Here is a 13,064-nt window from a genome sequence, read left to right on the forward strand (position 1 = left end):
TGGACCAAAAACACTTTCTGCGTAGTTCTGCAGGCCTGGGGGGCAAAGGAGGCTCCCACGGCTCCAGCGACTCTGAGATTGTGGCGGCGGCTATACTCGGCAGTTTACGGCAGTGGGCGGGCCCCAAATCCCCATGTGGTCCCGACATCATTGACATGGCGGAATCCCCCATCAAACCCTCCTGGTAGTTATTTGAGAGGCGGCGGCGGCGGCGGCGGCCGGAGAAGGCGGAGGCGGCGGAGGTGGAGGCGAGCGGCGGCGGGAGCAGCGAAGGGGGCGGCAGGGCTCCTCGGGGCTGCCGGCAGGGAAGGCGTGGGCGACCCGGTGTGGGGCGCGCCCGGAGCCCCGCGTTTCAGCCCGAGGGAAGGTAAGGTGTGCAGGAACGCGAGCCTGGAGGGGACCGGGACCCCGCGCGCTGGCCGCCGGCTCCCGGCGCGCTGGAAAGCCCCCGGCCGGACGCCGAGTCCGCCAGAGTGCGTTCCCGTCCCGAGCGCGCCGGGCTTCCCGGGGAAAACTTGGCGCCAGAGTGCTGGGGCGCCCCGCGCTCGCCTGGGCACCCCGGGAACACGGGGCCCGGAGGGGGTCGGCCTCCGCTCTGGGGCCGCGTCCCACGGGGCTCCGGTCCCCCGCCCGTCCCCCCAGCTTGCCAGGGCTTGGAGGAGGGAAAGAAACGGGTAGATTCTTCTTGATGAAAAAAAAATCTGGGCAGTGGTTCCGGGCTCTCCCTCCCCCCCTCGCCCTCCCTAGCCTTCCCAGCAGATTTTGTCCGAGGAATCCGCTCCCCCTCCCGGAATCTCCGCGGCAGGAACGCTGCCCGGGAGGGGGAGGGCGGGCGGAGAGGCCGAGGAATCTTCGACGTGTCACTTTCTGAGGCTGTAGATTTCCATATGGTGGAGGGAGGAGGGCGGGCGTGCGAAGTGGGGCTGCAAGTTGGGGCTGCCTCCCCGCGCCAGGCGGGGGCGGGCCGGGACCTCCGACCCGGGGATGCTGGCGGGGAGGGTCCCGGGCCCGCAGCCCCGGGAGCTGCGCCGGCCCCCCGCCCCCGGCCGGGCCTCTCCGGGACACTCCCCGCCTCGCCGCTGGCCACCTCGGTGCGCGCCACGTCCTCCCTCCCCGTCCTGCCCCCCGGGCTCCCCCCGGGCTGGGGGCGGTAACCGGCGGCCGCGGCCGGACTCGGCGAGCCTGGCGGCTGGAAGCTCGGGCGGGGGAGCGGGGCGCGGCGGGAAGGAGCGGGCGACCCGGTGTGCGGGCCAGCGTAGCTCCGGTCAGTCGGTCACCCCGAGGGGCGCCCCGGCCGGGGGTGGGGCGGGCGGGAGGAATCCGCGCCCCGAGGCGGCCGGGAGGGGCCGCGCGGACTGTCTGGTCCCCGCGGCTGGGCGGGGGCCGGCCGGCGTGGGAAGGGCCTGTCACTCTGGGCGGAAAGTGGGGCCTCGGGCTGTGCCCGCGAACTTTCCCAGAGGGCCGGTCCTGGCGCCCCGTGGGAGCCCGAGCACCGGGGTCCCGTGTCCTTGGAGACGGGGCTGGGCCGCCCGGCGGCGCCGGGGGTGGCGAGGCTTCCCGAGTGCGCGGTTGGAGTTGGAGCGTTCCGAATCTCAGCTCCCACCCAGCCATCCCTGACGGAGGGAGGCAATGGCATTTCATCCAGACAGTGCCGCGCGGACTTCCTTAAAAGTCACAACTTTTTATTTTCTTTTCGCTTCAGCCCAGCATTTTCTTGAAGCACAATTTGGAATTTGGCCGCGATGGGCCGACGCTGGGGCCCCAGATCCACACGTTTCTCTCTCCATCCCTCTAGGTTTCTAGTCTCCCTTCCCCTCTTCCACCCAGGCTTAATCATATTTTGGAACGGGCGAGGTCTTTTGTTGGGTGGGCACCCCCTGATTGCTTGTCTGTTTATTTTTTAATGTGCAGTTAATTTGATTTGAATTTCCTCCAGTTTCCAGGCCCTGCTAGGGAAAGCTAAAGGAGAGGGAATAAGCCACTTTTTTTTTTTTTCATGTGGAGAGAGGTGGGGCATTGGGAAAGGGGAGGCACGGTGGTTGTGGGCAAAGAGTCAGACGGAGCAGACAGACCCGGAAGAAAAGGAATCTGCTCTGGAATAACACTTTTTTTTGAGGCTTGAGGCCTTGGGCAAAAATGCACTGCTCTGTTCTGATTTCTACTGCCTGAGTTGCTCTTCCACTCTCAAGTTAACGCTTTGACTCTGTGGGCTTGGACAATGCCCGGGGGAAGAGGCCCGCAGCCTGGAGCAGCCAGGGCCCTGGTTTTGTGCCTTCTGTGGGGGCCCTTGATTCCCCCTCCTCGGAGGCCGGCGCTGTGGACCCAGCGTTCTGTAAATTTCCTGGCTCCCTGGGAGCAGCTGTTAAGGAGGGTAAAGTCTTCGGGCATGTTTCTGGCCCTGCAAGGGGACCTCACCCATGAGGGTAGAATTCTCACTTTGTTTAGACACTACAGGGTCACCCACAAGCTGGCTAAGAATGAGGCGTAGCTGTGAAAAAAGAAATCATTAAAAAATTGTACTTGTCTGTGCTTTTGAAGCGTTTTGGTTTAAATGTTTCTAAGAGAAAAAAAATTCCATCTGTAAAGATAGTGTTCATTTAAAAGTTGTTAAAACTGCAAGATGTCATCATGGAATAGGGGGTTGTAGCTTCTAATTACAGTATATACAGTTTCAGAAAGATATTCCGGTAACCTTTTAAGACTGACTTTATAAATAGCTCACATCAGACCATGGGCTGTATTGGAGAGCCAGTCTTCTGGGGTTTCTGGAAGAATGCTTGGGATGAATGTTAGGAAGCTCTAGGAGCCTAGGTAGTAGTTTACTCAGTAGGAGTTTGTGCCCCTTTTGCTTAAGACTTAATTTAACAGGGTAGAATTTGATGGTATCTTTAGGAGTTAACCAGAAGAATTTCTCCAACTTTTCAGTTGTAGCAACTGAGGGCCAGGGAGCAGAAGTGACTTGTGAAGGGTTGCCGTCATAAAGTCCAGTATGGGCTTATGTTAATAGCTACTCATTCTTGGATGTCTCGTGTGTACTTGCATTGTGCTTTTTGTATATTATCTCATTAAAATTCTACTAACGGTCTTTCAATTTAGGTGATGTTATGGACATTTTACAGACAAGGGTGTTGAAGTTCACAGAAATTAAGTAACTTGCATAAGATGACATAGCTACCAACAGCATTATGCTGTTATTATTCTTCAGTGATGGAAATAGTTTTATGTCCATGCTGTCCAATATAGCAGCCGCCAGGCACATTCGCTTTTGTGCGCTTAAAGTGTGACTAGTGGGACTGAGATGCTGCATTTTAAATTTTACTTACTTTTATTTTAAACTGCTACTTGTAGCTAGTGGTTACTGTATGGAAGATCGAAATGTAGAACTTTCTGACTCCCAAACCTATTCACATTTAACTGGTTTGTATTCCTTTTTACATCTCTTAATTCAGTTTTCTTTTCTTCCACACCACCAGAAGGTGCCTAGATGCAGCTCTTAGATAGAATTTAAATGCTGAATTAGCTGTAGCTCAATTTTGCTTTCACATTTTGAGTGGATAAAATAAGCACATTATTTTTTTTTTAAATGCTTGCGTGTCATCGTAAAAACTGATGGACGAAAACTTTGAATGACACTTTCTTGTTTGATTGAAATAATTGTTGGTAGGATTTCTGGAAAGGCAGTCAGAGCTTGTTGGTTATTTTAGCGTAATGAAGGAGTATATATAGGAGGCAATAAGAAAAAAAAATGACCCCCTAATACGCTTGTTTACCTGTTCATTGGGTTGTTCTTTTCACATGACTTCATGGGTGTCAGGTAAATAATATCGCCAAACCATCATTCACTTTTCCTTATGTAGCTGCACAGTTAATCTGAATTAAAATCATTGCTTTACTATCACAAAGAATAAAATTCAAATATAAAATACTAAACTCATCTGTGAATTGGAAAGAATATGTTTAAGATTAAAACAAAAAGCAAGAAAGATTTTTTTGGTGGCAAATGATCAAATGGTTTTCTGACTAGTGGATTTAATTTAAATCCGTTGCATTTTAGAATTTGTGTGGTAAACTGGAAGGACCTGCAACTAGGATGTACAACTGTGTATGGGGGCGTTTGGGGAGATAAAGCAGAAAAAAAAAATATATTAGAATTTGTGTGGTAGAAGGAATTTCAACAACTTTCTGATTTCACATGAAATAGTGAAAATTCCAACTTACGTCAAAGTAAGTATTCATTTATCTGGATTCCATCCATAAATATCCAACAGCTCAGTACCTTTTCTTTTTCTTTTTTGCATATTACTTTCAGGAAAAGACAAATGGTAATCTCTTTTTATTAGGATTTTTAAAGAGGTAACCTCCAGGTTCCGTATAAATATATCTGAATCTGCTATGCTTTCCATAGTTATTGCACTGCCCAGGGGTAATTGCAGCTCATGGTCCTGAGCCTCGAGCATTACATCATCCTGAACGACGTACACTAGTAAATCAGCTTTAAATGGTTGTATATTATTTTCGCGTTATGTGAATTGTGTGGCGTACTGCTCTTTGAAAATTATAAATTCACCTCTGGGTAACGCATCCGTTGATGAGACTGGTCAGATTGCTGAAACGCCCTGTTCATACCCACTCTGACCATTGGGAGCAGAGTTATTTTCAAGGAACCAGGACAAGAACCATGTTATAAATAGGATTATAGTGTTCTCGTGAGTGTGACAAATATAGGGAAGATGATTTAACTCATGATGTATGGTTCCATTTGTAGGACATCAAGGTGCTTAATACAAATGAGAGATTTACTATAATCTTAAAAGATAAAGGTGTTGAAATGACACACATGTTAGAAATTTTATACCCCTGAGGGCCACATCTGAGCATTAGTTTGAAATCAGAATATCTGTGAAGGACTTACTTTTCTTTTTAGCTGTGTGTCCTTGATAAACTTCTGAACCTCTCTTAGTCTGAGTTTCTTTATTTTAATATAAGGAGAAAATTGCCCATACCAGAGATTAGTGAGTCAGCGAATTGAAAAGTGTTTGGCAAAGCCATATATGTACTCCATAGTTCATTATATTCCGAAGTGTAAAATTGAGCTGTTCCTACGATATAACTCTGCATGTTTTCAGAGACCTCCAGATTTGTGTTTGGACAGTTTGAAAACTGATTTATTTTTTCCTTTGTGATGAGTAAATGAAGTGTCAAGCTTTAGATTGCTGTGTTTCATTTTCTCCCCTCTCATAATGGAATAGTCGGTTTGTGACCTCCTGAAAGTCGTGCTTTTCATAAGTCGTCCCAGCTCTACGTTTTTGGGGAGTTTTTCCGTAGATGTGCCCTGTAGCTGGGTGGCTTTGCTGAAGTGGCTGGGCCAGTTGGCTTGAATCAGGGTCATTCTCGAGGTGCCGGGGAAGCTTGCAGTCTCTCGGAGGAACTTGCCATATTGAATGATAGAGGCATAGGCTGCGGTCCTTCTGCCCTATCTTGGTAAGCCTATTACTTGAGCTTTCAATAATTATAGCTGAGAATGGGGGAAAAGAATCATTTTCTGTGTAGGGAAATTTTTGCAACCTACCTGTGGTTCTGCTTTGGAAATCATAATTGCCTTTTCTTGGGCAATTGCGATTTTTTTTTTCTTTATGTTAGCAAGGTTAATCCATGAATTGAGAGCTTTTTGTAGTAAGACATTTTCAAGTAAACCTTAATTCTCATACTTAGAGCTGTTGGGAATACACCTACGTAGTTGAGAAGAAGCTTTATTTGGTTTACTCTGAATGCCTTTGAATATAGGAAAAATAAGAATATGTATATATATTTGCCTTAGAATATACAGTATGGTATTGTGTGTTTTAAAAAGGCAGAGAATGCTTGAATCATTGTAGCTCAATAGAGGCAGGTTTCTGTAGAAGCCAAGTGCAGGCTCCCATGGGAGGATGACTTGATGGTTGGTACCTGAGTGCTTTGCAAGGTACAGCCAAGAGGTGAGTCCCTAGTCACAAGCTTATCCAGAGGGGAGTTGTTTATGGCAGGTTTAGTGTCAAGGATCAGTTCTTGGAGACCAAAGGTATGTGGGGTGGGGGTGGGGATAGCGGATAGGGAGGTTTTTAAACCACCAGGCGTAAATCTGGTACGATAGACTATAGTGATTAGCCATTCCAAGTGGGGATGTTTCTCAATTTGAAAATGGATCAATCCTTGAATCTCTCCCCTAGCTGAGATATGCAAGTTTAGCATTCTGTAACTCCTGGATTGAATTTTGATGCCCTTGGCTGATGAGATGACCTTGGCAATACTCACTGGCAGTTTAGGCATTGCCCCCTGATAGGTTTTGTTTCTGTAATATCATTGCAACTGCTTTTCAGGTTTTAAATAACTGGAGGGAGAAGATTTTAGGGAGATCGTATGGAGCCAGAGTGAGCATTATTTGAGATTCTAGTAAGTATCAGTGTTTGAAATGTTTCATGTATTAAATGATTATATTTGAGTTTCAAATGTAATTTTATTTCATTCACTTGTTTGTTGACCCAGAAGGCATTTATTGAGTTCTAGACTAGGTTCTTTGTTAATGGAATATTCTACTCTCTTCTGACTTCTTTTTGGCAAATGCAAGGCGTTTTTCTGTTTACTTAAGGGGTATTTTGCTCATATTTTTGGAATGTTCTGTTGAGAACTGTGTCTGCCACCAAACTCCTGGGCAGGGTGGTGGCAACTTCGGTTCTTTGCTCCTTTCTGAAATTGGAGAAACGTTAAAATTGGAGCACCTACAGGCTATATTTAAAACTAATTTTATTATTAGAATTTAAGGCTTCTGATACATTCTTGTTTTGACTCTGGAAGATGAAGATTTTTATAAATGCAACCAGTCAGAAAAATTTACTTTAAGTTGATATAATACTAACTCATAGAGTTCAATTATGAAAAGCTTTCTGTTGGAATAATTGTCTAGAAAATTGTCTTTATACATGAGCAAATGCAGTATGTTTGAGAAATAATTGAAGATTCTAAAATCCCAGGAAATAACATGATTTAATTTGTTCTTAAGAGACTCAGATTCTCCACAGCTGGAGAAAGAGGGGCTCTCTATTAAAAATAACTCCATTGTTCTGGATGTAACTAATTAGGAATTTGCAATTATCCAGGCAAGTGTAGGATAAAGTTTGGTTTCCTATTCTATATGAAAGGGTTTAACTGTAACAGAAATTTAAGTAGATCATAAGGGGAATATTTGCCTAATTAGGAGAACTAACCACTTTTAAGCACCTTGGAAAAATCAATTTACTTAAAAGCAATGTAAAACTGCATTATGGATTGAAGCTGTTCTACTGCTGGGCTTTTCATGGAGATGCAAGCGCTCTTGGAAGTCGTTGGACCACCATGAAATAAATGTTGATTTACTCAGTGCTGTCACATGAAGTAGGAACAGTTTACCAGCAAGAGTTAGAACTACATTTTTGTATGCGAAATCAATCACAACAATAAGCAAATATCCACTTCCCCATCTCACCCCATCCCACCAATAGACTCCAGCTATGCCTGTTGATTTGTTTTGGAGGTTTGCTCTTGCTGTTTGTTCTGCCACTTGTTGATTTCTTTTGTCACTTGTAAGCACCTGATGGCAGAGCTGTGAGAGCAGGTGTTAAAGGTTTAAGAAAATCATTATTGCTTTCAGCTGCCCATCTCCTGCCTCTGCGTTTGGGCCAAGTTGTGGAAAGTCCTGCGAATAGTATTTAGATAAGCTCATTCTGCATCTTCCTCCTCTACTTTTACTAAAGCAAGACCTTCCTGGGCAGCTGACTTCCAGGTACTGTGTGAACTGACAGGTAAGAAGAGTACATTTCTTTTAAAATATCTCAGGATATTTACATCCAGTTACTCAAGACATGAGGTTTTCTTGTATGTGACATTTTAGGGGTCAGATTAACCAGTTTTTGTAGTGCGAATTGTACATTCAGGATACTTACTGTATTTTTAGGATATTATGCTCCTTTTTCTTTTATATTTTAAAGGTTTTTTTTTTAATACAAGCTATGCCTTCTATTAAGTTGTTTAAGAGGAAAAGGCTAAAAGTGTTTAGATATTGCTGTTTCTGATTTTTCTATTGTGGCTTTTCTTTGGAAAAATAATTCTGATTTAGAGTAATAGAGTTAAACATTCTGAACTAGAGAATCAGAAAATATTTAAAAGTATATTGAATTAGAACCCTCGTGTATCTCTGCTGGGAACATAAAAAGGTACAGCTACTGTGGAAAACAGTTTTTCAGTTCCTTGATAAATTAAAAGTAGAATTACCTAGCAATTCCATTCCTCGATATACCCCAAATAATTGAAAGCAGAGACTCAAACCCATCCTTGTACACCAGTGTTTATAGCAGCATTATTTAGAATATCCAAAAGATGGAAACAACCCAAGTGTCCATTCACAGATGAATGGATTAAGAAAATGTGGTATATACATACAGTGGAGTATTACCTGACCATAAAAAGGAATGAAATTCTTGTACATGCTACAACGTGGATGAACCTTGAAAACATTCTGCTAAGCAAAATAAACCAGACACAAAAGGACAAATGTTGTATGTTTCCACTTATATGAGGTGCCTAGATTAAATTCTTAGAGATGGAAAGTGGAATAGAGATGACCAGGGGCTGGGGAGAGGGAGGAATGGGAGTTATGGTTAGTGGGTACCGAGTTTCTGTTTGGGATGGTGAAAAAGTTCTGGGCATGAACAGTGGTGATGGCTGCACAACATTGTAAATGTACTGAATGCACTGAATTGTACACTTAAAAATGGTTAAACGGTAGATGTTTTGTTCTGTACATTTTACCACAATAAAAAGAATGAAAAAAATCTTGAAGGAGATTTATTCCACGTGATCTGTTTGCCCCTGTTTCCTCCCGCTTGGTCTGCTCCATGCTGGTAGGTAGATTTTGCTTTTTTTTTTCCTCTTCCTCCTCTTGCAGTATCAAGGGAGAGTCTCCTAGGCCATTTTTGGAGATCAGAGTTTACTTATTTCATTAACTGACTTGAATTTAAGAGGAAGCTATTTAAAATTAGTAGATCTCTGGAGGGAAAAAAAGACATTTTAATATTTAGATGAACCAGATAGTTATTAATATCCTCAGACCGTCCAGGCACAGACAGGTAAAGTAATCCGTGCTGAATTTCACTTCGAGTTATCTAGAAACCAGGGAGTAGGAAGTTCAATTCGATCTGTCGTATTTTCTAACCTATAAACATTTTATTCAATTTTGACGTCTTCAGTATTGTAGGAGAAATTTTGATTTCCACTTAGAGAAATTGTCTGTCATCTCAGTTAGCACTCATGTTGGAAATGCATTAGGTGCTAACATTCTTCAATTCCTTAGACTAAAATCTGTTGGAAGGGGATGGAGTGAAAGAAAGAAAGTGTGAAGTGTTGTTTTATTCACCTGAACTTGTCTCTAACGTCTAATGATTTCGAGGGTATGATGCTACTTCGTGTGTATGCATGCTTTGCTTTCTCTATGGGTGTATTTTCTTTGCTGTATATGTAAATGGTTTTCATATCATATCGGGCCATGTTTGTGGCCTACTAATTATTCTAGTGGTAGGATCCTTACCAACTGATATCAAAAGACACTGAGAGTCACTGTCTCTTTATATCTAGTAGAGATATGAAGAATTACGACATCATGTTCACAGAGTGCTCCTCATTGATTTTTGGCCTCCTTGAAAGAAAAGAATGTCCCATTCTGTTTTGCATATCTCCATTTTGTTCCAGAGCCACTGTTTTAGGTAATTTATCATTTTCTTTAAATTCTTCTAGTACTTTATACTTTTTGGACACTTGTCCTATTCAGTGTTGTCTAATTGTCTCCTTGTCACTTTTACTTGAGTGTGGGGGTGATTTCTGATGTAACTTAGGGTCTTTTGTGGTGAGTGTGCAGTAAATGTTCATTGGATGGATGGATAGATGGATGAATTCCTAGGCTGAATGTGCCATTTAAACTTAGTACCTCTCCTCAGGCCCCTAGTCATTATTTCTTCTACTGGAGTTGATCTCTTTGAAGCATGAGCCATGTCGTAGACATTTTTGTGTTTCCACAGTTTTCTTGAGCTTTTTTTTCCCCTCATGGTAGGGGTCTAATAAATGTTAAATAAATTAAAACAAAGGCATGAGTCACTTTTAGTGCAAACTAAGCTTTTCATTTATTGCTATTTTAAGAAATGAAAGTTCTCCAGAGAGTACCTGGACTTTTTTGTCTATATTAGGTTGCTAATTACTTTTGAAAATTTGATCAAATAGCTTCTATTTCTGTTCCCTAAAAACGTGGCCCTCCATTCTGTATATTTTACTTGTCTGTTGGAGTCAGTTTGGGAATTATAAATTAAGAAAATTATTTTTTGAAAAAGGTAACCTCTCAGAGATTTGTGATAGTTTAAAATGATCTTTTTAGGGGCCAGCCCGGCACGTTCCACTTCGGCAGCCCGGGGTTCACTGGTTTGGATCCTGGGTGCGGACATGGCACTGCCTGGCACACCATGCTGTGGTAGGAATCCCACATATAAAGTAGAGGAAGATGGGCACGGATGTTAGCTCACGGCCAGTCTTCCTCAGCAAAAAGAGGAGGATTGGCAGCAGTTAGCTCAGGGCTAATCTTCTTCTTCTTCAAAGAAAATCTTTTTATGGGGAAATTCTAGAAGGGAGACATTAGGGAACAGAAAAAAACCAAACTGTGCCTTGCTAAGATGTTGGGGGCCCAGCTGAGAGAGCTGATTCTTCTAGACTAGTGGTGGCCAGAGTACTTAGTGCTGACCTAAGCCATGGAGAAAGGGTCAAAGAGCATGTCATGGAAACCTGAGGAGAAGTCCTCAGCTATTCAGAGGTGGAGTTAAAGCGTGCTTAAGAGGAGCCTCTCCTGGAGCATTATAGATAGCGGTGTGTCGGGGAGGGGGAGGGAGAATGGCGCCCTTGTTCGTTATGTCTGTGGTGGGATCTGGAAAGGTTTATGAAGTGTTGCAGGTGAAGGATATGGTCAGACAAGTTTGGGAAACCCAGGCTTGGGAAATCGGCACTCTTGGTATTCTGTCCTTTCAAGGTTTTTGACTTGATGGCTGGAAAGAAATGAGGCGGGAGGAGCATTGAGACCAGAGGACTCCAGTTAGGAACCAGGACATAATTGTAGGGTTCCTCAGAAGGATTTTGTCACCATATTCTTTGGGGTAAAATGATAGCCAGTTCTTGGCAGTTTTATATAGAAATGAGGACACTTGTCATTTGTGCACTAAACTTCCAAACACTCTGACCTCAAGTCAGATGTCAAATATAATAGTGACCGGTAATTGTTGAGCACTTTCCCCATGCCAGGCCCTAACATATATATTTATTCCATATTCATTAAACCAACTCAGGAAGGTGGATATTGTTTTTCTAGTACCCACAGCAGAAGCTGGTGCATACCAGGTGCCCTATAAATGTTTGTTGAGTGAACTAAGATTAGAAGACATACTCAAAAGGAACTCTTTTCAGCTGTATCACATGGCTTCTCAGTAGTTCACGTTAAATATCTTATTTCCGTCTTCAAACATGGAACAGTGTCTTTTGTGTTCCCAGGTAGCTTAGACGAATGCCTTCTATGTGTTCAACCTGTCTATGGCCTAGAAACTTAAAATTTATTTTTGAAATAATAATATTCTGGACGTCTCCCAAGAGGGGGATTTTTCCTAGATTGTTTTCTGTAATAGCAACTTAACCGTACAATGAGAGAAACCAGAGAATAGGAGTATACTTCATAGAAGGTGATATGTAAGAAACTCAGTATAGTGAATGGGAACAATCTAGAACAGTTGGTTAAGAAATGGTGGTGAAGTTTTACCATATTCAGACATTTGGAAAACTGTATGAAAGAGAGTCCTTTTCACTCAGAGGGAAACTCAGTTTTGTTCATTTTTCATCCCTCTCCTCAATGCCTTTCTTTTAAGTTAATTTATATGGAGTAAGATCCCGTACTTATAATTTGCACCTGGAAAAGCAAGTCCTCCTGTTCCTAATAGTAACCCTTTCTCTCCTTTTAAGGTTAATATTTTGTGGTGTTTGGGTTGCACCAGAGGCAGCCACAGGGATGGGAAGAGCGCGGAGCTGACCAGAGCGTGCCTCATCTCCGCGAGCTCAAAGAGCAGCTCCTGTGGTTCATAAAAGGTGACCTCAGGATTCAGAGGAGCCCTGTGCTTTCCCAGACGGCCCAGGCTAAACCTGGGGAGCTGGCAACCCTAAATGCTTCCTTTGTTAGAAATCATTTAGCTCTCTACTCCATCTTTAGAAAGTGAGTTCACTGAAGGTGAGTTAAGGACAAGGCTCTGAAGTGGGACCTGACTGACTGTCTTTCCCTGTGTGTGTGGGGCGGTGTGGATGGTGAGACTAATAAAGATGCAGCCCCTGAGGCTAGTTCCCTAAAAACTGTTGCTGCTTTGCGGAGATGCTCCTCATGGTCCAGAAGGAGCTGTATGCTCTGGGGATTGTGTCTCTCCAGAATGGTGAGGACTCTTAGAACCACCTTCCCTTGTTACCCAAAACTTCTACCCACGAGGGAGGCTATAAATGGTAACCGTCTGTGAACAGGCGGCACCCCAGAGAGGTGCCCCTCAACGCTGGGCCACCCGTGGGCCCCCCTCGGGGTGCAGTGGGGGCTGCGAAGCTGTTGGCTTTTCCCGGCTTCAGGACTTGCTGGTGGCAGTCCTCAGGATGCAGGTTACCATAGGCTCGAACTACCTTTTAAGGGTACTTAATTAAAAAAAAAATCTATTTTACACCCTAAGATGTAAAGAAAACTGTTTTAAGCATTTATTATAAAAAAACCAAACTATGTTTTAATTTTAGGATTTGGGCTTTTTGTTTACTTCTGTTTATTTTAAATTGCTCTTCTTTTTAACCCTTCACACACTTTCACCACCATCACCTAAAGGTGGAGATTTCTTTAATTTCAGATAAGGGACACTAAAACTTGCCCCTGTGTGTACACTCATGTTTAAGGAAATTATAAAATCAGTAGTTTTGAGCCTCTTAGGAAAGAAGTAAGTTCAATTTTAGAA

General features: G+C 43.8%; 1 protein-coding gene across 10 annotated transcripts in view; it reads left to right on the forward strand.

The window, feature by feature from the left end:
- The first annotated feature begins 228 nt into the window (after window positions 1-228).
- The window catches only part of FNDC3B (fibronectin type III domain containing 3B), a 357,231-nt gene continuing 344,395 nt past the window's right edge, over window positions 229-13,064 (forward strand). For 4 of the 10 annotated variants that reach the window (XM_070243255.1, XM_070243250.1, XM_023623306.2 and 1 more), the window contains exon 1: window positions 229-367. The gene's annotated coding sequence lies outside the window, so the exon portion shown is untranslated. Of the gene's footprint in view, window positions 368-1,004; window positions 1,092-1,127; window positions 1,265-13,064 lie in introns of those variants that run through there. The other 6 variants (XM_070243256.1, XM_070243254.1, XM_070243253.1 and 3 more) reach the window with 4 other exon arrangements.

This window comes from Equus caballus, chromosome 19 (assembly GCF_041296265.1).
Source record: "Equus caballus isolate H_3958 breed thoroughbred chromosome 19, TB-T2T, whole genome shotgun sequence".
NCBI classification, from domain to species: domain Eukaryota; kingdom Metazoa; phylum Chordata; class Mammalia; order Perissodactyla; family Equidae; genus Equus; species Equus caballus.